The following is a 26,290-nucleotide window of genomic DNA, read 5'->3' on the forward strand; positions in this document are numbered from 1 at the left end:
GATCACCCTTCAGTTCGTAAAAGGAACTTTATGAGAAGGATCCTTTTTCACCGTGTATCGTTTCCGACGTGTTTGAAGATAAATTGTAATTTTAACTCATATTTGCAAGCATATATGTATACACGAAATGACTGGTTCATCGCGTATTATGTATATAGCGTGCAACGAGTCATGGGAAACACGTTTGCTTGCCAACAACGTATTTATTAGCGGATCGCGCTGTCTAGTGACATTTCGATGATACAATTGATCGAACTGATTTCACAATTCGCGATGATCTTCGCGGAAACTCGCATGTTATATAAAACAGTTTTAAATTTCAGTAACATTATAATGTGATACGACTCGACTGTCACCATTAAATTTGGGACCAGTTTGAAAATGTATATAGAAGTTACGAAACATTTATTACATCGCATATGTAGTTAAAAATCACTATACCATACGAAGAGCCATTTTAAACATATATATAATAGTTATTAAAGATGATTCCACTGAATATTATAGTTTATTGATATAATGAGCAATTTTTATTGTTTAAATATATATACCAAATATCTTATAGTTTCTGTATACATTTTTAGACTTATCTTAATTTTTAGCGACATAACCACAATTGTGTCTCATTATAACGCTACCAAAATGTTTAAATATTCATAACTTTCCGCCATATTAAATTTTAAGTTCATTACCGACTTTATCGACTATACACTGGTAAATGTCTAAACGCCGAAAAGCATGGATGGTTTTAAACGAAGGCGTCTAAAAATGAGAGGCAACTTCCTCGGGGGAAAAAAGTCTGTATATACACGCGTATGTGTTTACTAGTTGCCTGAAAAAGATGCTCGTCCGCGGTGCGTTAAATACGCGCACGTGCGGGTCTAACGAATTCAGTGTGCGTGCGGTTAAGTGTGTATTGCCAGTACGTTTGCATGGATAAGGCTCGGTAACTGCGCTTACAAAAACAAGACAGGGTCTACGACACGTTCCATCCAAGACACGAGACCTAAGAAGAAAGACACGTATAGGGTTATTTTTATTCTTTTCCACTAAGAACAGACAAGAGCTACCGGTTGGTTATTTTTCAAGAGGAGAATTTATATTATCGACTGCTTAGACGAGCATGACTGAATCGCTAACTATTTACATGGAATTCACGTTGAAAAGTGCTACATGATATGACGAAACGCAACGTAGAGAGTATAGGGACTTTTTCGAAGATCATAAAAGGGGTTATATGTACTATACGTATGTACATGTGAGAAGCGTGCCTTGAGTAATCAAATTGGCCGGTAAAAAGAAATAAAGCTTCCTCTTTTTCTCGTGCACGTCTGTTTTGTAGCAGGCTGTGTACGTGCGCCTCGTTCTATTATACGTTTCGTTTGTGTACGTGAGTTCGAAATAACTGGACGGATTGTATGTTGCAACCGCATCGTGTTCAAATAACAAAGGAAGAAACGCGCGAGAAAGTGCGTACCTTTTTTCTACAACGATAGAAAGAAAAATAACCATCGAAGTATAAAACGTTCAATCGCCGCCATGTTTCTTTTTCGCGCTTTTTCTTTTCGTAAAGAGTATACACCTAGAGATGGTGTATCTATGTGAAAAACATTTCGACGGGATTCAATGAATCGAAAAATCGCGTGAAATATTCTGTTAAAAAAGGGGGAAAGAAAAGTTAGGAATAATATTCCGAGAAAATTGTTTGAACCTTGATAAAATGGTTAGCTGCAAATGATCGTTTCGGTTGATCTGTTGCATTTCGAAGGCCTCTCGCGAATATACCTTCGTCGAATGTAATTTCCTGCGAATTCGATTGCGAATTAACCGATATTGCTTTTCGACTGTAACTTACGGTCGCGGATGCACATTCGAAGAATCGATTAATCTTCACGAATGTTTCATAGCAGTGAATTCTACCGTGTTTTAACGACGACCATTCTTTTGTTTAATTAAAATGATTAAAAGTATACAATAAAAAATCGATAAGAATAAAAATATAAAATCAAATAAAAAAAAATTAACTTGTCATAATGAAGAAAACATTTGATTGCAATCGCCCCAAGATGATCAGTTCAAATCTTCATTAAATCAAATATAGCTTTTCTAGAATTATTTTAATAAATTTTGTGACGTTAAGATATTAAATTAACTGCTTGTAATTTACAGAATAATGTCAGAATAGGGGTGTATATTATTTCTTCGTAGAATGGGTTCGGGGAATAAAATGTTCATTGCAACAATCGTGCGGAGTACCGGGAAGCCAGTCGATGGTGGAACCGTGCCAACTAATCCACTCCTTGACGATTTTATTCAAAGGGGTTAGAAACAATGACGGCAAAACGTTTCACGCAATCGCGATACCTTTACCAATCAGTTGTTTTTTCGTCATTCCACCTGATTACAACCATTATTCATGTTGATGATTGAATTCCTAAACAGAAAATTGTTGCTTCTCATTATTCTCTAATTTAAATTTTTATTTTTAATTACTACTAATTTAAGAATGTCTACCTCTTATTACTACTAACTTAGATTTCCCAAAGAATTCACGATTAAAAGAAGTTAAATAATTTAGAAATATTAATTTTAAATGTAAGTTAAGATCAATTAGAGGATAATTATTCGTGTCATACTTATTGTAGGCAATGTTTCTTTCTCACATCATTAATTGAAATTTGCTAAACATTTACCGAAAATATACAATAAAAGCAAGATTAAAAAATCTTAAACTAACCACGCCTTTAAATCAATATGGCGTATAGAATATCGATTGAACAACAATTACTCATGTCATCTGCACTTTATGTAATTTTATGTAAACACTACATAATATGCTTTGTCTTAAATTAGAATCACAGTAGCGACATATGAAAATGGGGGGCGACAAAGATAAGCGGAGGGAATTTCGGCGTTGTTATCTTTGGCAAGAGTCGCGGAAGTGCACGTTTCGCCTCGCGTTACGACAATTATGGTTAATTGGATTATTTTTCGCGCGACCCTGGGAAGCTTTGCTCTATGTTCGAACTTGGTTGTCACTCAAAGAGGTTCAGTACCGAGGAAACCCAATGCTGACATAAAAAAGGGAAGACGTCCCTTCAATTTTATATACTATTAGTAAGAAGTTTACCTAACCTCATCAACATCCGTTGACGAACCAACGAACTTCTGACATCGTAGAAAACATATATATATATAATATTATTATGTCATATATGTAGACCTCAAATGCTAACTTAAGAAAAGACTCAAAAAAATTCCTCCACTTATAGACCTATCTTAATCTTATTTTTACATTCTAATTTTATACATATGTTTACATTTCTAGGTTTGCACGTTGTCATACACATTCTTTATTTGTATACCGTACTTTGTATAACATATCTTATAAATAATACATATTTGCTTACGAACTGATTATGTTTCATGTGTTCCATAAAAAAAGGTACTTATATGCAATTCCGTGATTATGTATACGCCTAGTAGATAACAAATCACGCGATAATCTCGCGTCGAGTGATTTTCAGCATGACGGTAGTGAAGCTACGTTGATACTGGCTAGCGTCCAGCTTCGTAACAATCGCCTTGACGACAACTTTCTAGAATCTCTGACGGGACACAATTAATTTGTATTTCAGAGCGTTACGAATGGTAATAGAGATGCTATTTGGTAAAAGTAACCGAACGGTACGGGTGGAATCGTGCGCGCGGGCTCCACAGCCTCGTCGCGTCGAGACCCGATCGGTAATCGATAATCTCTTAAGAAATTAGCACGGATTTGTTTTGTTCGTGTTGCGTTGTAAACCGGAGATGGGATACGAGTTTATATTAAAAGAAACTCTTACTAACCTGTGCCCCTCGAATTCCCGATTAGAACAATCTCCTTCTTCAACCACCCGCCAAATGAATTTACTTTACCGACAAAATCGTTGAAACTGTTTTTTGAAAAAAAAGCGTTTAAAACATTTCAATCAAACATACAAACTCTAGTTTTAGTTAAAATCAAAGTATGTATATAATTTTGAACAAAACACCTTAAATTTTTAGCAAATAATCATAAATTTGACATGATTAGACGATCCTGGAAGAATCAAAAGGAAGAATCGTGGCCTGCGAAAAGAGGAGGGTAGGTATGTAAGTATGTACTAGGTTGAACGATACTTGAAGCGGCCCACTTTCTTTACTTTCACGCTGCCGATGTTCTTCTTTCGACGCGCTCGCTACTCGGCCTTCGTAACTTGACGATGAGAAAGGGCCTATGGCGGACGCGCATACTTGCTGCTGTTGCACACGCACCATGAGTAACCACTACCGCTACACGAAGCCTCTGTGGCAAGCGTATACGCCCGCCGTTCGCGACATGCAAGAGTAGCATCGAACAATTTCTAACGGGTTTTTCTCCGCATCCGAGAGTCGAAAGAACACGATGAGTTTCTACACACCGTGACAATTTCAACCATTCCTTTAATAACTTATAACAGAGGATTCTAGGATTTAACATCCAAACTTTGTCGATATGTTTTATGGAGATAATCAAGCAAGAAATGTTATTACAGATATGAGTTATTTAAAGCTTTATAAAACCGTTATAATAATATATAGCACAAAGAGAACAATAATGAACTTGCGGTTATATGCTATAAGACATTGATCATTAGCTGTCGGTACTTTCAAGATGTTTACCGTTCCTGTCGATACGAAAGTGACAGCGATAAAAAAGTTTATTACCCTATGAACCACATTTTGATTTCATTTCATCTTAACGTATCAATCTAATACTTATTCGATATATCTACCTTTTTTAAAATTATTCACACATAAAAGTCTAATGGTGTAAAATTGAAGGCGATATTCAAGGATAAACTACTGCTTTCTTTGTATTTTGTATATCTGTTATAACTTTTTAATAAACCCTTTAAACGATCCATGTTTATAAATTTTATGTTTACACATTTTATATTTGAATTTTAGATTTCAAATCTTTATGCTGCTGGAATGTTATAATATTGGTTTTTCGGGAACAGTCATGTAGCTATTGTATTTGCACTTTGAGTCTTGCAAGTGCAAAGTGCAAAGTTTAAATGCTACAACTGTACGATTGTTTCCTAAAAGCATATAATATCATGACATTTTATGTTTGATCGTGACACATGACACGTTTATCATGTTTGGTTGTTAAATCTCGAGGCAGCCTACACGCAGAAAAGGAGATATTTAATTAGTTGGTAATTTTTCCGATGTACCTACAGAGTAAAAGATGGCCGCCGGAAGAAACGGAAACTGTATCGAAACTGATCAAAGTGCACACTCTGTTTTTACGCACATGAGAAAGACAATCGTCACTTTTTTATCGACCAGGCGATTATTTCGTAACGCGATAGCATTAACGGTCAAAGTGTCACGAGTTCCCAGCTTATGAACGCTTTTGCGCGGTTATAAATATTTTCATCGTTACAATAGTGTCCACGACAATATATAGTTTATGGCATAACGGATACGACCATCAGTTCAAGCGTCCTATGTCGATGTCTAAGTTACAACCACAGAAAGAAATCGATAACTATCCGGGAAACTTCGCGGGAAAAAGAAGAAATCACCGGTATGCAAACAAAAGAAGCTGTACTCGGTTAAAAAACAATCGCGGTGCCGCTCATTAATCATACACCTACCTAATAAATGTAGGGAGTCGTTAATCGTTATTCAGCGTCCTTGTCGGATGCAAAATAAGCTCGGTCGGATGATCAAAAGACGCGATCTGTCTGGCATTACTCTTATCGTGAACGATATAATAATATCACGTAAGAAATTTATCTCTGCATATTCGCGAATACACGAATATTAAATACATCGTAATAAAAGGAGGTTTATATACTGTCCAGTAGCAAAGAAAAATATTATCACAAATCAGTATGTCTCTTGCAAAATTCTGCGTAAATTTGTAACACGATTTTTTATTTAATTTTTTTCAAAGATATCACTTTTTAACTAATACTACATTCATTCTAGAAATATTATTTCTTTTGTTACTATATTGGTTCGAAATCGAGTTTAATATCTTGTATCGATTTTACATACAATCAAATAAATGATATGCTTCGCCAATCTATTCCGTATCTTTTACTATTTTTATTGTAAACCTGATTAACGGTACTAAATAGCGGTATATTTAAACTTCAGATCCAGAAGTAACATTTTAGAAAATATTTCATCTGTGCCAGTACTTGTATTTATCAATGTAAAAAATAATTTCATTGTCGGGTTCCTCGATTTTTGATATCGGATATTAAAAATTAAAGTACTATTTTGGAATATCGAAGACAAATTATTATCTAAATTAACAAGATATAATATGAGATACCCTGACGTTGAAACAGGATTTTTGATATCATTAATTGAGCGACCTGGCCATTGTTCTTTGGGTTCTTTTGCAAGTGGTTACATGAGATACCAAGTGGATGCCCTTTCGCAAGTCACTTTGTAATTCAACGAAGATCTGGTATGCGCGATAATACCTTTGTTTAAAGTCTAGATCGTCGTCTCGATGCGCGCACAGAAAGAGAAACGGGGCCTTGCATGTGTGTTCGCTAGTCAAACAGATGCGTCGCGTAGCCCTATGAAAGTGGCTATATGCTCTCGGCCAGGACGTAAATAGTTACGAGCCTCGTGCCGTAGAATTTTAAAGCGGAGTTAACGTTTGCCTCTGATACGTTTCACCCGATATTCGACGCGTGCACCGAGTTCCCGTGCCGATTTTTTTCTTTGTTTAGTCGCTCTTTATTATCCGTGATTCGAGTTTCATCCGCTAGTCAAACATATAAATCACCGTTAAGTGCGCAGCGATTCCTTGGATCGATGATTAACCCGTGATCGCAACCTGCGCGCCCTCTACTAACCGAGAAAATTCAAAATGGTGAAAGCATCACGTCGACGTTCTTAACATTGAAAATATTTTGAGTATGCTTTGATCTAAAATATAATTCGTAACGAAAGTTACGAAAGATTTAACTAGAATTACGCTTTTCGCCATCTATGATTTCACGAAGATAGTTTTTCTTCAAAAATTGCTCTTTTCTGATAACGAATTCATTTAACTAGTTCCTACAGGCTTTTGCAATATTTCATTTCTTGTCTACGCCTTTCGAATAAAATTTGCAAAGACCACGATGAATAATAAGGAGGTTATACCATATTCGGTGAATAAGATACATGAAGTTGAATGCATATTCCACTTACGGTTTAAAATTGCTTGGTTATAGAAGACTCGACATTGTCTTATTGAAAAAAAAAGAAAAACAGAAACCTGTTTTATGAACGAATTCTTGTTCCTTCTTAATTGTTTGTAATATCTAAATAAAAATAGTATTCGTTCGAATATTTTATTATTTGAAAGAAATTTATAATAAAGATGCTAGGAACTTTTCCAACCACTCGATAATTCGATTTTGGTTGGAGAAGGTATAATATGCGGTATTAAATCTTGGTGGAATTGCGATTACGATAGTTGGACTATATACCGAACGCTCGATGACCGATACATTATCTAAACGGTAGGTTATGTATGTGAGGCTCTATCTATTGTTGACCGAGTGTGGGATGTCGCGAGGGACCGTCTCGACAAAGTCGTAGATAGTTACGTCGATGCCGTTGTTGAATTTTAAGTCAAGAGAACACGCACGTTCGACCAGATGATACATAACACGTAGAATAATGCAGATTAGCCGCGGCAGAAGGAGGCCACTAACGTAACTTTAATCCGTCTGTTACGCAGTTAAAACGGACGTCTACTCTTTACGTAAACTTTTTCTGTCTACTTAATGTAGCTACAAAAAGCATTTACCACTTATCTTTATTTTCCGATGAAGCGCTTTTTAATAGTTTTTACATTGAGGTTTTAGTATTCATAATATTTGGCATTCATTCTAGTCAGAAATTTTTGTAGTTGTATGAAAGTATTGCGAAATGATACGAAATTTACTATACTCGGATCAATTAATTAGTATGTAAATGCTATTGGGTAAATACAATGGCGTGTCGATATTTCTTACAAATATATATCTTTCTTCGCATTCGTCAACTACAAAGATTTCTTATTCGAGATATCAAATATAATATATATGATTTCAAGAAACATTGCCAAACAATTATCAATTCTACATTATATGAGAAGTGCCCATCTTACGTTATAAAAATGTCATTCTATATTTCTCTGTTCACGGACTTTTCCTTTCTGTCATTTCAAAGTTAAAACCGTGTAAAGAATATATATGGTGCGCGCGCGCGAGAGAGAGCAGTTACGTCTGAATCGTCCTTGAATGTAAGTGGAGACAAGGCGCGAACCAGCAAGAAGAATGCGGCGCACGCGGTATAAAGGGACCTTAAAGGCTTCGATACGCGAATGGTCGCGCTCTGGCGAGCGAATCGTGCAACAATTATCGGACAATGACATTTTATCCACATATTACGGTAAATCTATAAAATTCATTACTAAATTCATTAATTCACCAATTGAATGGGCTGCACCAATAAGAAGGCAGTTTCACTTTCTAGTATTTTCAATATATTAACAGAAATCGATTAAAAATCAAGTACTTCATTAAACGTGTAAAATTATAAAAGAACTTTATAACCCACAATTCGTCATTTGCCGATTCACCAATTTTAAAACAGTCCAGTTATCATATCTTAGATATTTGGTAAGGCATTAATTTTCCATAGAACTTTATGGCTCTGTTAATTATTTCTATACTAAAAATCTTATGTCTTTGAACCAAATAGGTTGTTCCCCATTTTATTACGTTATATTAAAATACACTCTTTTAACCATTAAATGACATGAAAATTAAAAAAAGGTCAACTAAGTTATACTTTTTTTGCTTTGTAATCTTCAGACATATAAATTTACTAGTAAGTGTACATAAAGTAGTAATTTCATGGCTTTATCCGAAATAGATTCGGACAGGCGGTGGTATCGGTGGCCCTTGTTACCGGTCGAGTAGTCGGGGGTTAATGCGGTTGCCGTGATAATAACTCGATACGTGCTCTGTTCGTAAATCTGCGCGCATATGTTACATCGTTTAGAAGAGGAATGGGGACTGAGGGAGGGAGGAGCGCGAGAAAACCGCAGCAGCGCGACGAAAATCGTATCGAAACGACTTTGGTCTATGAAATTCTATTAGCGATTCCCGATTTAATTGTCTATATGGTACTGTGGCCGATACACGAAAAAGATTTCGTGTGGAGACTAGTTACAACTATGTACAGTTACAATTGCAGGGGACGAAACTCTCCCGACTCATCGACCTCTAAAAACACTTGGGAAAATATTATCGCATCGCTATTCATCCCTTGACCTAGCCCAGCTTACGTTGAATGAGTTTGCGTTGAGAAATTCCCTGTCGCCATTTCTACTCTGCCATATTTATATTTTTCGCTTGTTTTCTTAGTTTTTCTAGTTCGTGCATAATTGTTTATATTAAATTGTACCTATTATTAAATGTTATTAAGGATTTGAGATAATAGTTTGCCTCTGTATGATCGTTAATTTTGAATCAATTTAGTAACCGTTTTTAATTATAGTTGGAAATGAGCGTATATCGAAAAATGGAATGAGATATACAGATTGGCTAACATCACACGTTACGACTCTAAAGTATACAAAATCGATAGCGGCTAAGCAATCCACTTAATGGCATTCCCTAAGCAGCCGCTGAACGTGATAAATCGAAGGCTGTGGACTATTTAGATACGCCGTAACGATATATCGAACCGTTGCTACAACACTAGATAGAAGACAGATTAAACAGTAACGAATAGCGTCTCGTTCTTACCTGCAAAAAACTAGACGCTCTCTGTATAATCTACTTAAATCTTCAAAAATTTATGTACTTTAAATAAGATGTTGAATCCTTGTAAAACATAAAGCTCGTAAGGTGTCGAATCAGCAAAATACTTTATCTCCATAAGGAAATCAATTGTACACATATATTCCGCTTTGATATACGATGAGGAAAAAATAGATTCTCGTTGCGCAGTTCTAGTCTTAAGTTCGCATCGTTCTCGTCGTTTCATTTGGACAATACCGCAACAGCGCGAACAAAAAGTACAGCCCCGTGTTTTCGAGCGATTATCTGGGCGAGCTACTCGAAGAAAAGGAAGTCAGTTCATCTGTCGTTGAGAGTAACGCCCACATAAAAAACCCGAGGTACTAAGAGGTTTTTCCCCGGATTACGTTATCCATTGATAACAGATGCTGTGTCATACGCATAAGCGCATAATATCGGTACTTGTTCGTCGCAAGATCATCACGCGCGGTACTTAACGCGACGCGGGGGGAAAAGAAATCAACAGAGTCCGGGTTGCAAGAGGTGAGGGGTGGAGTGAGTAGCGGAGTGAGTAGAAGATGGAGGGGGTAGAGAGTCATAAGAGTACGGGAACAAATAGGTGACGTAGGTTGGATGGAGGTTGCTCAACTTGACATCGCTTTCGTGACGTCATACAAAATCACTTTACCTCAAGACGAAACCAACTTCTCGTTGCTGTGTTCACACGATGTCGATGGCGAAGAAATGAAGAAAGCGAAGAGACAGAGACAGAGCCGAGAGTACGAGAACACCCGATGAGATGAAGATCCACAGAGAAAGGGGTGAAGAGACAGAGAGAAGAGAGACTTCAGAAGGGGACAGTCTTCGCAAGCCCCGCTTTGCTTCCACCGACTGGCAGAGGACGTCGCTTCTTTGTTCTTCCTTCCTGCTCTCGCAGGCACTCTCAGCTTTACCACACACTCGGCTGACTAACGGAACGAAGTTAATCGGAGCACGTTAGACTCGACGTCCCTTCGTCACTGCTGTCGCTGTACTATCAGTATATGTACAGATATAATATATCGATATCAGTCACAAGATAATGTTTCGATACAGCACTGTCGTTTTATTACTCCCGGTGTACTCGCACGCGACACCTTAAGTCCCTTCTAAGTACCTGTGACTTTTACGCGAGAAGACGAGATAGAGATGATCGAAGGACAAAATAGGAAAGAGAGATGAGCGTATTAGATATACGTATATATACGACGTGTATTATATTTGCCACAGGTCTGTGTATATGTAAGCACTCTCACGGGCACACGTATGTACGACGACAGAAGAAGAAAACACTGTGTACGTATGCTGTTGTCCTATCAAATGGCTCCCGCCTGACGTTTGTACGCAAGCGAGGCCGGAGCACGACTGAGCGCGTATGCGAGCCGACACCGGCCGAGCGTGTGGCCCACGATGCGGAGATACCCGACCGAACGTCGTACCGCTACGACACGAGTTCCGAGTCCCTTTTCCCCCCACCGAGCTCCATCGCTCTCATCCTCACCCCTCCGTCCTCTCGTCTACCGGTCCATCTACCCCGTAGTCCTCTACGATTCCTCGTTTCCCCTCCGTCACTGGTCCCCTCTATATCTCCTGCTTAAACCCGTACACGTCCTTCGGTATACGAGATACATACACTGCGATTTTTTCCCGACGATGAGCTCTCGTACAAACTTCACCACCGAAAAAGCAATCCACACATACGCGTTCGTATAATCGCTACCTTTTTCTCACGGGATCGAATAGGTCTAGGTTTTGATCGACACGGAACAGGTGTGGACTCGTGGGACACGGATTACTGCTACTGGTAGGGTTAAACAAATCGGGTGAATGTTAAGTGACTCGCATCCGATTTATGATTCTTGATATAGATATATGTCTTCTAATCAATTTGTTTTCACACCGTATCCACACCTGTCGTAATTACCACGGAATGGTTCTCCTGTATAACAATACCGATCTATATTTAATTGCAACGTCGTTGCCAAGTTCACGAGGGATTGCCCGTGATTATCCACGGTCGAAAAATGATTGCCATTGTTTTCGTCGGAGGTCGCGGAACGAAAGCTACGATTTCCGTAGTGAATACGGTGGCGGCGCGCGCGCGCGCGCTGCCTCGACTGGCGAAACCAAATGAACTGTCCGACCGGCTAGGTGGTTTGCGTTTGATTTAATGGTAGATAGGAAGGGTACATTATACCCGATGGCATACGTGGAATTTAGTAGATGTACGCGCGTGTAAGTACCGTAATGCGATATGATAATGCGCCGTGCGCTTTTGTGCGAACGTCCACGTGAAATATTGTAGTGCACGCGCACGCGCTCACACATACGCCCGTCTACCACGGTAGCGCTACATGCGAATACAGAGAAAAAAAGAACACCACTCGCGTATCAAAACGTTAAACTTGTCCCTTAACCCTTTGTTTGGTAATGTCGCCTGGCCGAAGCTAAGCATGTTTCTTTACACAGGCTTTTCACGCGGGTCCTTGTTTCCGTTTCTGCGATTACGTTGTTAATTCGGTCTATGCATATTCATTCGTTCCTCGGTTCTAATTCGATGACCTGTTTTCAGACTCGTTCAACCGTCCCGACTTTCTTGAACACCATCAGCCTTACCTGTAGTATGTATCATTTCGTTCGAACAACATTTTACTTAATAAAATAGGATTGGTAGAATAACGTTTTAAATCTCGATCGATTTGCAATTGATTCGAAACGAAGGTGTCAGCAACATCTGTGACGGCCGGTTAGACGAAAACGAAAGCGATCCGGCAGCACTTAATCCTACGATTAAGATAGATATTAGTCCATCCCTCGTGTCTTTTCATCTCTTCCTTTCACCGAATAAGAAAAAAACAATCTTAACCGAACGGAGATCCGCGTTCTGCTTTTTAGTTATATATGTGCGCACGCGTTCGAATATAATGGAACACAGATCTTTCCGCTTTCCTCCGTTTTGATGTAATCTAATGAGAGTATCCAGCAGGAACTTGGCGACCGCCACCAACCGGCACCGGAGCCTACAGAACAGCGTGGAGGAGGGAGGAACGATGGCGAAGGGGAGAGGGGGGGAGAGCAAAGCACGAGAGGGTTAAGAGCACTTTTGCGGCGAGCGGAGATGCCCCGTGTGTTTTCTTGCTAGGTCTTAAAGGGGCCGTTGCGTGAAAGCAGCGAGGAAAAGGTTGACTCCTGTAGGACCGTTTTTTCTTCTCTTTCCATTTTTTTTTTCATCAAGAAAATAAGCCGCCACTTACTTCCACTGAAAAATTGATAGTTTCAAGTTACTTTCGACCCTCCATTTGCCCTGAGTGCTCTCTCGTGAAACATTCATCGAGAAATTAGTAGATGGAGACAAATTAACGAAAGATATGTAATACGTACTACGGAACCGCCATTTTGTAAAATCACGTTTGATTCGAAGACGTTGCGTAGAGGAGAGGTTAAGCGAAAAGTAGGCGCGTGCAGAAATAGCCGATATGCAACTAAGGAGCTTATCGATCGTTAATTACGTAACGAACTGACGACGAAGGAAAGACGCTTCATAGGCGACCTCGTAATTCACCGGTTCGGGGTTACGGTTTTCTGCTTCTGGTCGCGCGCGCCCGCCCACTCCTATGTAAATTGCACGCGATTATGCACAATATGCGATACACGCTGCTGTATGGAAACAATTACGGGACAGCGAACGGGACACATCGAATCACGAAACTCTGCAGCCGCTAATCGATATTTGGCTTAAAATCTGAGACCGGATTTTATAGTTTCGTGCAAAACACACACGGCAACTGTAAATCATTCCAAGCTTTATCGCGAATCATCTAACTTGTCAGATTACCGAGAATTCCAAATATGAAATTTTTTATTTTTTTTGAATAGACAAAAAACAAAGAGATTAGGAATTTCCCCTAATAATAATTGCCGTTAAGTATTAATCACGTCAAGGATATTAACAATGGTACGAATAAGGGTTCCTTTAGCGATGTGAATTATTCTAAACTCGCAAAGGATACCTGTACCAAACCGATGTAACCACCACCTCCTCGAGGATGCATTATTAAGGAACTCTATTTCGAATGAAACGGTTACGGGACCAAGTTTCAGTACGCCCTTTGTCTCAAGTTATGCCGTAACGTTTTAGCCTGTTCGAATGAAAGTTATCCTGTGTAGGACGAGCAAGGGTCGATCGGGGTAGAGAGGTAGCTGTCGAAGGGGGCAGGAGGTGGAGGTTAAGGGAGGGGGAGCAAGGAGGTGGAACGATGCGCAGTACGGCGCAAACTAGACGCACCGAGTCCGTATTTGTTTGTACCTAGCGGTATTCGTTTGCTTCGGTCCGACATACTTTGCGATATCGACTTTGCCCGCTTTTCTTTCGTTCATCCATTTTCATTCCTAGTCTTCCTAGTCTTGAAAATCCTAGACTGAAACTTTCTTTTTATGCATCAATTGTATTTTGTTTGTGGAATAATTGTTTTTTAAATGAACTAATTAATAAGGTTATTTGTTATTGCATCTGTTATGTTACATTGATTGAAATAGACATTGTAAGTCTAACTGGATGGTTTGTATGCACATATTTGGTTTTCGTGAAAAGATACTTATAACAGCTTTACAGCTCTTCGTAAACCTGCGCGCCTGGTACACACTCAACCAAGTCGTCCCTTGTAATTTGTTGGCGCCTATAGAACATGGAGTCTCGGCTCCGGCGATGCCAAGACCGTAGAACCAGAATGCACGAAGCGCGACTACAGTCGTTAACCGTGCCTTCACCTGCTAAATCTAGCCCCTCATGAATATATTTATATTCTTATAGATAGAAATATTAAATATGTATTTAGATAGGTCACACGCATTCTAACATCAATAATATCACAGAAGTCGTACATGGATGATATAAGATTATGCATTATCATTACTCGTTGTGTTCGAGCACCAGATTATATGTCATACTGACGTAAGCGTCTATAAATCAGAACACTGACGAGCGATCGATACAATGGATCGAATCTAACCTTGATAATGCGTTTATAGTACTGCGCAGTTATAATCTATTGTGCAATTCTTCTGTATAATTCTATGATGTCTTATTACATTGTACAATATAGTAGATCACGTTGTAAATAATGACAATATCAAAGTAGAAGGAATATGTATCGGGATGATAGATTCGACCCGCAACATTGAACGGTCAACGACGTTCTGACTGGTGCGCACTCGCATCGCGCAACACGTGACCAAGCACCTAACCAGCCAGCCGGTCGAGTGGGGAAAGCCTTTTCCCTTGAGTTTCGTGTACTGTACAAGTAATGACAGGCAAGGGTGTGGGAGAAGGTGTATGATCGTAACGTGATGCGAATCGGGACTGAAAATGAACTGCGTTAAAAATTTGTGTATTCCTAAATTGTTTATTTGTCGGTTCCCAAAGATTCTTCACTTGGGAAAAGAAGAAAAACAATATCTAGGATCTAATTGACAACATTAATCAATACGCTTTAAAAAATTGTCGAAATTTTATTAACGAACACGAACTATAATATAAAAAGAAAGAAAACAATTTTAATACATACATGTATAAAATATTAATTAGACAAAAACATTCATTAAATTCTCACAGAGTGAAATCGCTACTTTAGGCATAGATGAAGCTGGCGGGACTCTTTAGATCTGCTCTCGGTTTTTCAAAAACAAGACGTTCCTTTGCAATCACGTTGAATTCGAGGTCGAGAAATTCGAGCTTGAACAAGTGTAACTTTGTGCGCTGGCCACGGTATATCGCGGTTATTCAATTTCGTGGCAACGAGATACGCGGTGCCGAGGAGAAAACGAGTACCGCTACGACACGAGTTCCGAGTTGAGTCGTTTTCCCCTTCGCGCGGTTTCCTCCCTTCCTCCTTGGACCCTGCCCCCCTCTTCCTATCCGTGAATGCATCCCATCCTCTCCTATCGTGTATGCTCGTTCGTTCGTTCTCTCTCTTCACCGTTAGCGTTGCTCTGCCATTACTATATACCTTCTCCACTTCCTCGACCGTCCTTCGTGAGTACGCTGCAATTTTTGTCGGTTAGCAGCCAGGTCGGTGAGGCCAAACATGAAAATCAAACTTCAAGGAAATTCCTGATTCCAGCTGTGTTTCTCTTTCGAATTCCGAAACAGAGGCAAAAGGCGCATTTTGTTGTTTCAAGATTATCACATGTTTTATCTTACTTCGGAAATTCCTCAAAGGAATACAGCCATTTGAAATTTCAAACCTGGGTCACTTTTAACTGAATGGTGGCCATTTTATCACGTAGACAAAAATGTTCGCTAGCAATCACGAAATACCGCAAAAGTAAAAATACCTAGGATTTCATAGAATCAGCAATACCAGTTATGGGTTAATCTACAGTATCAATTTAAAATATCTAAAATTATCAATTTAAAAAACTTAAAAATATCCCATTATTATAATTAATTATATAATCTTCAGTTTCTTTGAATGTTCAATAAAATATAGATTTGGATTTGAGAATGAAGATTATCGAGTGCGAAAGACAAGGAATCTGAAATTGTTTGATGTATACACGACACGATGCGCTCAGTTACAGGACGAATGGCGTGTTCAGCTACTTTCGAGACGTTTTCTACGATAAACTTCCTTTCTCTGCTACTGGCCACGTCCTCCTCCAGATATTAAATCTCAATGTTTCCCACCAAGTCTTCGGAGTTCAGTTGCAAAGAAAGGGAGAGATCTATCCATGGCTGGGTACTATCGGGCCCCTCGAATTCGAAAGGTCTTGGCTGCTTAACCCCTTTAACCCTTCGGTAATCCCGCCACGATCCCACGGAGACACAGTCAAAGCTTGTACTTACTTTCAGTCCACTATCTCTATCTCTCTCCTTCCCGCGCTTTAGAATCGATCCAATGGGAGAGACTTTTCGACATTTTGAATAGACGATTGCCCAACTTTTTGATTTCTTATCAATAACAATTTATCAATCCCCTGATATGAGCGACTGTTATTATATTTTTTTTTCAAGATTTATAAAATTTAACAAAGCATTTAAATACTTATATATTGTAATGATAAAACATTTTGTACAACGAGAGGAAATATTGTAATTAGCCAGTTCAACTGGTCACGAAAACTAAGCATCATCACATGAATATCTCTGAATAAATTAGTACGAGCAGTCCCTAGCCTTGAAAGCAACCTTCGACGATAATCCAACCGATGTCACACATATGAACGTTTCTTACATTTGGCTTTCGTCAGAAAAATTCCTCGATTCTATATTTAGTCCACTCTGTCTCCAAACATGAACATTTTCTTAAAAGTATTCCTATAAGTAGAAAAACGTCTTAGAAATAAAAATCAGATCTTGAAGAAATTTCTTGAAGCGAGCAAATTTCAAAATTTCAAAATTCAACGGAAATTTCTTATTTCTAACGTACCATACGAAGCGTAGATCCTTTGTGTGGGGGCTTAGTAGTCGAGAATGACGGGCGTGACATTGAGTAAAAATAGTGACATCTAAGGAAATGGTTAGCCAAAACCCGAGGATGCTACAGCGGGGACAAACAAGCGTCTAATCCTGGGCCGGTGTGGCGAGCTTGTAGAATCGGGCCTGAAACCGAGACCAGAAATAGGGATCCTTCTCTCCCTCAGGCTGAAACGGACTCAGGAAGTTCGGTGGCTCGTGTCTGTTCAATTACAAGACAGCCAGAGTACAACGCTCCCACCAGCGCGGCAACGTTTCGCTACGAACGAATCCTGACTCGCGTTTTTCCACACACACACATATATAGCAGCTCGCCAAAGTATTTTGACCATTTACAATAGAAAACTTTTATGTGTATATGAACGTTTTAAAATTTCATTAACACTATGTATAAAGAAACACGACTGCTATGAATATACTGATAAAATTTGAAACTAATCTGAAAATGTTTATATTGTACGTATTATATGAAACTGTATTTGCCCCTGCGTTCTTTTCGTTTCGTTTCTTCTCGCCTTTATCCCATATTTTCTTCCGTGATTTCGCTCCTTTATGTATTTCTTATGATTTTGAAAATTTAATATATCAGATGAATTAGGTCGGCTGATAAAATTCACGAATAAAGAGTCTTGGTTCAACATGGAGGACGAGAATATCTCTAGTACGACCTCCAACTGGTAACGGACGTGCAAAATTGTTCCGAAGAGATCCGGACTTCCCAACGAAGGATCGCAGGTTGCTTTCACATTATTCTTTTACTCGTAATCCGTGGTACAAGGTAATATTTAAATCAAACTTTTAATGTATATTTCAGTGTTAGAGTAATTTCTAATATCTTTAGGTAACTAATTCCAGTAATTTTGCACGTATGAAATGAGCCCAAATTTTATAATAGTAACTTCTAATCTGGAGTAACATCTGTCAAATCAGAAGGGACGAAGGTTATAGGAAAGGATCATCTGTCGATTGGCATTCAATAATATTACGCGAAGACATCGACTAAAATCGTTTGGACAAGGATTATTCAGTCCCAGGACAAAAAGGAGTTCTGTCTTTCTTTCGGTGGCCGGTGAGTAGGGAAGAAAAGCGAGGGACGAAAAGAGGATTCGACGTAGTCTAAAGAGCGAGGAGGACAGAGTAAGCCAGGACTACTCGACTCTTCTATCCTTGTTGTTGGTTTATCCGTCTCTGTCTCTCTGCTCTCGTCTCGCTCGAAGCCCGAACGCGCTCCTCTATTCGAGACGCTCGATATTTTAATTCCTGCCGATCGACCAGCTCTCCTGCAAGCCACCTTCTCCAGTGAATATCGTTCCCGCTCGAAAGATGCGTCGGAAATACGGAATATCGATGACACTTCGAGGCAAATAATTTGCAAAAAATCAGAGGAATGTCGAGGAACCGCGGCAATCGTTTTTTCCTCGGTATTGTTAGCCCAATGAATAAACAATTAGATCTTTCTTCCTTTAAAAATGAAAAGGAAGATGCGGCTGAAGCTACGTTATCCACCAGCGAAGATCGTTAACGATCATACCGTCAATGTTATAGTTAACCTCTACTATTTTAAAGTATGAAAATCGAAATCTAACAAAGAATCAAAGTACATAGATGACACGTAAGATAGGAATTCGAAACTCGTCACGGTATCGTGCCATCAGGGTTAGCCATTACGCTGGAGGCGAACCGTAGTCGAGTCGAATGTTTGTAATAATTGTAACGAACGCGATGTACCGTTAACGGTGTGCCGTTTGCAACGAATACGCGAAGCTCGAATACACGGGCGGACGTAGAGCGCGAATACAGTAGGTTCTCTCGCTTCGTAGAGGTAGAGGTTCGTCGCGAGAACGAAGAGGGGAGAACGTGCGCGGAACGAAGAAGGGAAAGACGAGTACGTGTGGTTGAATGTTACTCTACTTCGTTCCTCGAACTTCACCATCGCTTTTCTCACTCCTCTTTTCTCTGGCCCTCTCTTCTAAAGGGAAAAACAGAGAAAGAAAGTTTTTTGTTCTGGTTCGTTTACCGTTCTTCCTTGTACGATTGTCACGTGGTTCCTTTTTCCCCTCTTTTTCTCTCTTGCTCGCGTTACTTTTTCTAGAAGTGTCCTTTTGTCTCACTCGTTAACTCATATGATTTCGTTCCTCTTTAACGCGCACACTTTTGTTCCTCTCATTAAGTCTCATTTTCTGTTACTCTCCTCTGCTCTTTTTCATCGCACGCGTCCACTCTTTTTCTTTCACTTGATTCGCTGTCTCGCTTTCTCTTCAGGTAATGCATCCCTTTTCCACCCTTTTCATTTCGCTCGCTCGATCGGCAACTCACTCCTTTTTCTTCCACTGAGTGATGAGCTTACACACTCCTCTCGTTCACTTTGTTTCCCTCTCTTTCCTTCCCCCGGTTATATTATATTTACTCCGTTCTCTCGCTCTCTCCATCGTCAGACATTCCTCTCCCTCTGTTTCTCTGTCTCGTTCGTTCTAGCTTATTCATCGATTCAGTTTGTCCCTCCGCCACACTGACTCTGCCATCTCTCTCGTCACCTTTCTCGCTCCCGCTCGGACTCACATCCACTCTTCGCTTATAGATTCTCTTCCTCCCTCTTTGTTCGGCCTTTATTCGTCTGTTTTTTTCTTCACTGCCGCCAGAGTGCGAGCACACGGGCAACGCAGTTGCTGCGTTCTCGGCGTGTCAGTGCGGACCGGCAATCTGTGAACAGCCGGTTTAACCGAGGAGGAGGTGGCCCGATCGATTTTTATGATGTTTCAAAATTCTCTATGCGCATTCTGCACAGAAACTAACCACTTACACCGGCACCCGTCATTTTTATCCGATTGACACGCCCCGAATTTACCCTTTATTTGGCCCTGTGTCTTTCGTTAACCTCTGTCGATTTGGCATTTGACTTTATTCGATCAACATGTTGCATTAGGTCGTTCGAAAAATTCATAGAAACGGTTAAGAAAGATTGAACTAAAATTAGACTTTGCGTCATCTATAACGAATAAGATTTCAATCACGATATATGTACGATGGCGAGACCACATTATACGCGGTATTTATTCGAACGTTTCGTCCTTTGGTAAAAATTCACAATAAAAACGCTATGAACATTACTTTTTTTGTTTTACGATGTAGTCGTTGCTTCTGTATTAGCCCTATATTAATCGAAGTTTTCAGACGATAACAGAGAGAAGATTAACGCAAAAAATAGTAAGAGTTAAATGCTTTGGCTTCTGGAAATTAATTAATGACGCGCGATCATCTTATTCCCTGAATAACAAGTCGTACGGTCGATTTCCACCGGACCTCAGGGGGATCGTTAAGCTCTCGACTAATCTGCGAGCCGACTAACGCCGGGTAATTCCAGTAACACGCTCTATAGAGTGTTTATTGAACTAAGATTTAGTAGAAGGCTTCTCGAGCTCCCAACGAGGAGTTCGCATCTTTTACTGAGCCACTAAACGTTATAGGTTAAGTCGCTGTGATTCTTTCGCCGATTATCTCGCCAGCTTATCGATCCTTCCTTTCAGCCACCACTTCTATCTAATCAGATTACCGTGCACCAAATCTTCATGATTTTTCTCTCTCTGTTTACTGACTTTGTGACATGTGTTTAAAGACATGGGGGGGGGGGGGGAAATATGATACGCCCACTACTGTTAATTTTCTGAATATTATGTCACTTGGTGACTAAACATAAGTTTAGATAATATCAGTTGAATTTTACTTGATTAATTCCAAACTGTATAACTCATATTATTAATCTATTTTAGCCGCTTGGGATGATAAGATATATATATATATTTCTTTAATATAAATGTATACAAATAAAAAGATACATGGTTAATTTAGACACGGATTATTTAATATAATACATTAAACGAAAGGTTAGCAATTACATTTTATTCTTGACTATGATTGCTGAGCCACTTTGTAATTCACTGGCCTCCGTTACATTAAGCGTGTATAGCGGTTCGGGGGTCAATTCGCCCCCTCCAGGCAGTGGTTCAAACACTCGTTCGCTTTCGGCTTTCCAGTTAATCGGGTGCGGTTATTCGTAAATATTGGAAAGCGTGTTTAGTTCCTTCCTGCTACCATTTCTCTATTTCTCCCGTCCTTTTTGCATTTCCCTTGCGTTATTAAACTTTCAGAGACCGACGACGAATTATTGATTTTTATGAGTGACAATTTTCTATATAATTCGTTACACAGCGATTTAGTAATGGAATTTCGAAATGTTTTGTACAAACACATAATGTATTTACAAAAAAACATATATTTTTATGTAAATGCCTTATATAAGATAAACGATATAATAAGTAACCGCACTTTAGTGGTAAAGAAGGAAAGAAAACCACAATTTTATCGCGTTGAACGGCAATGGACGTAAACAGTTGAAATTAAATCAACACGAGGTATCGAAGATTTTGTTTGCTGGAGAGCGAAGCGTACAATGGATTAATAACACGTGGGAAATTATTATTTCGAATAGCGTATATACGGGGTTAACCGAGGTGCACCCTCGACCTGCCTCCACCAGTGATTGTAGGGGCTGCTTTGACGGTTCTCAATGGAACCTCGACTCCATTGCTCTCTATGTGCCAGCCCCTATTTTCTACCATGGCTACTAACCTCTTTTACTGATAGAGGGCCTGGGACTTTCGAGAACTGTAAACTCTCCAAGGCCTGCAATCTGTTTTATTGCTAATTGATCACTAAATCCTCTCTCGCCATCTTCTTCTTTGTTTCTTTTCCCTTAATATCTTTTTCAAGTATTAATATTACATCATCTATCAACTAACCCGAGAGCCGCCTTGGACAATCGAGTCAATATGACTGGGGAAATTTTACAAGTCACAAGTTACAAGGATTTGTAGCTTTTTTTAGAAATCGTTTTATTACATCATATTTTGTTATGTACTTTTACAAAAAAACTGCTTAACACCTTCAATGCGGAAGACATGAACTTACGCGTCATCGGGATTTCCTATTTTCTTACGTATGACGCGTGGATAAATGAGTACACGATATAGAAAAATCGATTTCTGCCACCAGGAACCCCTCTTCGATTTTGTGTGCCGTATGTTGAATATGCTAAGAAATACTGCTTGCAGTTGAACGTAGAAGTGTAGCGATTAAGGAATAAAATCTGGCATTGGCTAATAGAAAATGTTCGAGAAGAAAAGAGAACCTTCCTACAAAAATATAATACTTTTAAACTTTTCCTAAATTCCATCGTCAATTTTCAATAATAATAATAAAAAAATAAGATTTAAAAAATAATAAATCATCTGATTATCCTATTTGATAAAAAATCGTAAAATCCTAAGGAAGAAATCTGTAACCTAAATCTTGTAGAACAGTCCAGATATCCCTAATATGAATCTTAAAGTTTTTATAATCTCCTGTCACAAGGGTCACATAATCTCTACAGTGACCACTAAATAATGTTTGTCTTTGGCGTGGTTAAAATTTGTTTATATTCCATTGAAAATTCAACATTTTAATTTAATAACATTAAACAGATGCGTGAAAGACGTAATTAAAAGGAGACGGAAAATAACAGTTATCCAATGCTTATTTTTTAGTAGCGTTCGAGTAAACAAGTCACGATCTTTCGAAATCTGATCACAGTGCTCTTCGTGGAAACACAGGTTGTGTAGTAAGAGGTATTGTACACGGTCTTCTGGCAAATCGATAAACAGGCGTTCCGAAGATATCGGTCGTGGTCGTTTTTTCGCGCGCACCTGCCACTTGCCACTTCCTCTATTCTCCTGATCGTTCAGGCGCGCGCTTCATTTAAAAATGATGTCCGACCAACGTCAAATCACCGTCCATTTCATTAATCGTTGCTTATAATTCTCTATAAGAATTTCAAAGAAGATAAAAGTATTTCATGATCTCTAAATTTTTTAATTAACTTAGACATCAATAACTTAAGTATTAATAAGCATTTTTTTAAATAAAACATAATTATAATATTTGTATTTATAATTTAATTAAACAACAAAGACAAGTATAATTCCGTTGATCTTTTTTATTTCAATATCACCTTACAGCTGTTTTAGTATAAAATAGATAAGAGAGGAAAGAGCAGGTTAAATTAAAAGCTATCATCGACGAAACTTTGAAGAAGACAAAAATGTCAAAATATTGAGACACGCAATGTCTTTCAGCATATTAATATTATGACAAGAGCAGTATTTTTAAAGTCACGACAGAGTGGAGAAATATATATATATATATATATAGTTAGCCTAAAAATTAAATAAAAGGATATGTAAGTACGGAGTTTCTAAATTGTTTTGCTGCAGATGACGGGAAATGTGATTTATCGCGTCTTTCCCTCTGTAGTTTTCTATTTGCAATATTAGAAAGTATTAGTAGACATAAAAGTACATTTAAAATCGTGAACTTTCTGGAGAAATATGGTAACGTAAAGAAATTGGAAATTGAAGATCTCGTTCATCGCTAAGCTCACTGAACAATGAATATATTAAAAAGAGAAGAAGAAGAAGGAACGTCACATTCCAGAGGGGAAGCTTCGATCTCGGTACGGATCGCGTTAAAAGTGACCCTTACCTTACCAGTTCGACATTCACCTAACGTTATGTAAATTAAGTGAAAATTCGTGCAGCGGAAGACACTATAAATCCAGAGGCTTTTTAGAGGACACAATGGCAATTATTTCGAATATCCGATATCGAATAGCGACTCGTTAATTTCGGCGAGCAGGGTCGATAAATAATTGAAACGTTTTATTAACTCGACCGCGTCGTTGTGAATTCCGCGGGGGCCATCGATTAAAACACAGATTCCTGACTCTTATCGTGTGAACAAACCGGAAACGGTGTTCAGGTAGACCAAGAAATTCTACGGTGGTAGAGAATTCCCGGAATGCATCGGAATCTGTTGAAATTCTTTCAATACCAGACAAAATATGAATTTTGAAAGAAAATAAAAAAATAAATAATACACTATTACATTGAAATATTATTATTTACGTAAAATAAAATATCTTTTTCTCGGATACAATCTCTTTATTTAGAGATCTAGCTTCTAATGCAATGTCTATCAGAATCTCTACGAAAATTAAATTATATTTTTATTTGATAACTTCTAGAATTGTAGAAGTTCGTGATTTAAGAAATGAGTAATCGGTTATTGGATTAAGGGAATCCAGTTCGCGCTTCTGATTTCACAGAATGACGAATCGGGGAAAGAGATGAATTTAAAAAAATAAATAATAATAAATTAATACACCAAAACATCATGGTGATTTAGTTCAAGTTGGCGATTTCCCAAATTGAGGAATCTGATTAGGCGAAGCTGGCTAGGACGAGTTCATTAAAACTTGACGTGGAATCGGAGGTAAAACAGGCAAAGCGAGTCAAAGAGGTTAAAGACCTCCCTTTTTCCCGCCCTTTTCCCGTTTTGAAGGCGCCTTTTAAAGGCCAGCTTGGCCCGGTAATCGGATTATTTTGGTGTGGTGCGTAAAACACGTTCGTTATCGGAGGAGGTCGCGAGAAGGAGGGATACGATACGACTACACACCGCACACTGTGTTTACACGAACGAAACGACACCAACTACACCGAAAACCGATGAAGACAGAACGAGGACGACGACGGCGGCGCTGTCGGCGCCACCAGCTTTTCACAGTTAGTCGCGCCATGCCGGAAGATCGATCAGCATGGATGGTCTCATGCTCGATATGCTATTGCGCTCGTATTACCTGAATCACACTATCAAAAACGCCTGATTCTTTTCTTTTTCTTTCTTTTTCTTCGTTTTTTAAGGTCACGTTCGACTGAAATATTCGCGTGCTTTCATGACTAACGAAACTTAAAAAGTACTTGAGATACGTTGAGAACGAATTTATTAAGTATTTTTAGAGATTCGGATCAAACGTAGAATTTGTAACACCTTTCACTTTTATCGATATAGAGTGACTCACGAAGGTGTTGAAACATCTAACATAGGAAAATTTTACGGATGTATCGTATGCGTTATTTAAAACATTTTGAAATTTCATTAGCGTTATAGTGCGACTTGATTATTATTATTATATTGATAAAGTTTGAAACCGAGTTGAAAATGTATATGGAAATTGGAAGACACTTCGTTAAAAATTAGTATATGTGTATTATGTACACCTATCTTAAATACATAATGAGTCTTAAAAATGGTTCCACTAAATATCAAGAGCTTATAGGTAATATGGATAATTGACTTTAAAATGTTTAAATACATTTGGGTATCTCTAGACTTATTTTAAACTTTAATAATATAATGGCGACAAATATGATAATGAAAACAACATAATTTTAAAATAGTTCGTATAATACTTCCGGGAGCTACTGCATATTGAAAAAGAAAATACATATACTAGATGAAAATACAATTCTTTTGGATGATCAACTAAAGCCTGATATTAATTACGATCTGTGTAAGTGATGAATGCGTTTCCAACGAAGAAGTTAATCTTGACAGAGTACACATAAATGGTAGTGGTTGACTGACAATAAATCATGATCGCTGGCACACGTTCTTCGACATGTATTAATAACGAGCGAGCGGTGGTAGCGTTACACATTAATACACATACGGGCTTATCCGCAAGAAAGATGCAAACCACTCTGACGCTCGACGCGAGTCAATTACGTAACCACAACTTTAATGATAGTTTGATGGCATCTATCATTCCGTTCAAAACAATGATCGCCCGATTGGCTAACTGTGCAATTATGCTTTTGTAACGGCCGGTTAAAAATTAACTTTCACTTCTTTCCGTCTGCGCTGGACGAAACTGGATCCTAACCTCTCCGCTTCGTAAAATCGAACATTTTAATTTGTACTCTTAATCGATACCCTGATTTATCAGACGGTTGTCAAGTGAAATTTTGTTGCATATTCTTACAACCATTTCTCTTTTGTACAGCAGCTCGGTAAAGTTAAAAAA

At 38.6% G+C, this 26,290-nt stretch overlaps 1 protein-coding gene across 3 annotated transcripts in view; it reads right to left on the bottom strand.

The window, feature by feature from the left end:
• Nucleotides 1–26,290, bottom strand: part of LOC126917706 (uncharacterized) — a 90,951-nt gene that overhangs the window by 18,272 nt on the left and 46,389 nt on the right. The window contains exon 1 of one of the 3 annotated variants that reach the window (XM_050724910.1): nt 10,510–11,933. The exons of the other annotated variants lie outside the window; for them this stretch is intronic. The gene's annotated coding sequence lies outside the window, so the exon portion shown is untranslated. Of the gene's footprint in view, nt 1–10,509; nt 11,934–26,290 lie in introns of those variants that run through there. 3 annotated transcript variants of the gene reach the window in all.

The sequence above is a fragment of the Bombus affinis genome, chromosome 6 (assembly GCF_024516045.1).
Source record: "Bombus affinis isolate iyBomAffi1 chromosome 6, iyBomAffi1.2, whole genome shotgun sequence".
NCBI lineage: Eukaryota > Metazoa > Arthropoda > Insecta > Hymenoptera > Apidae > Bombus > Bombus affinis.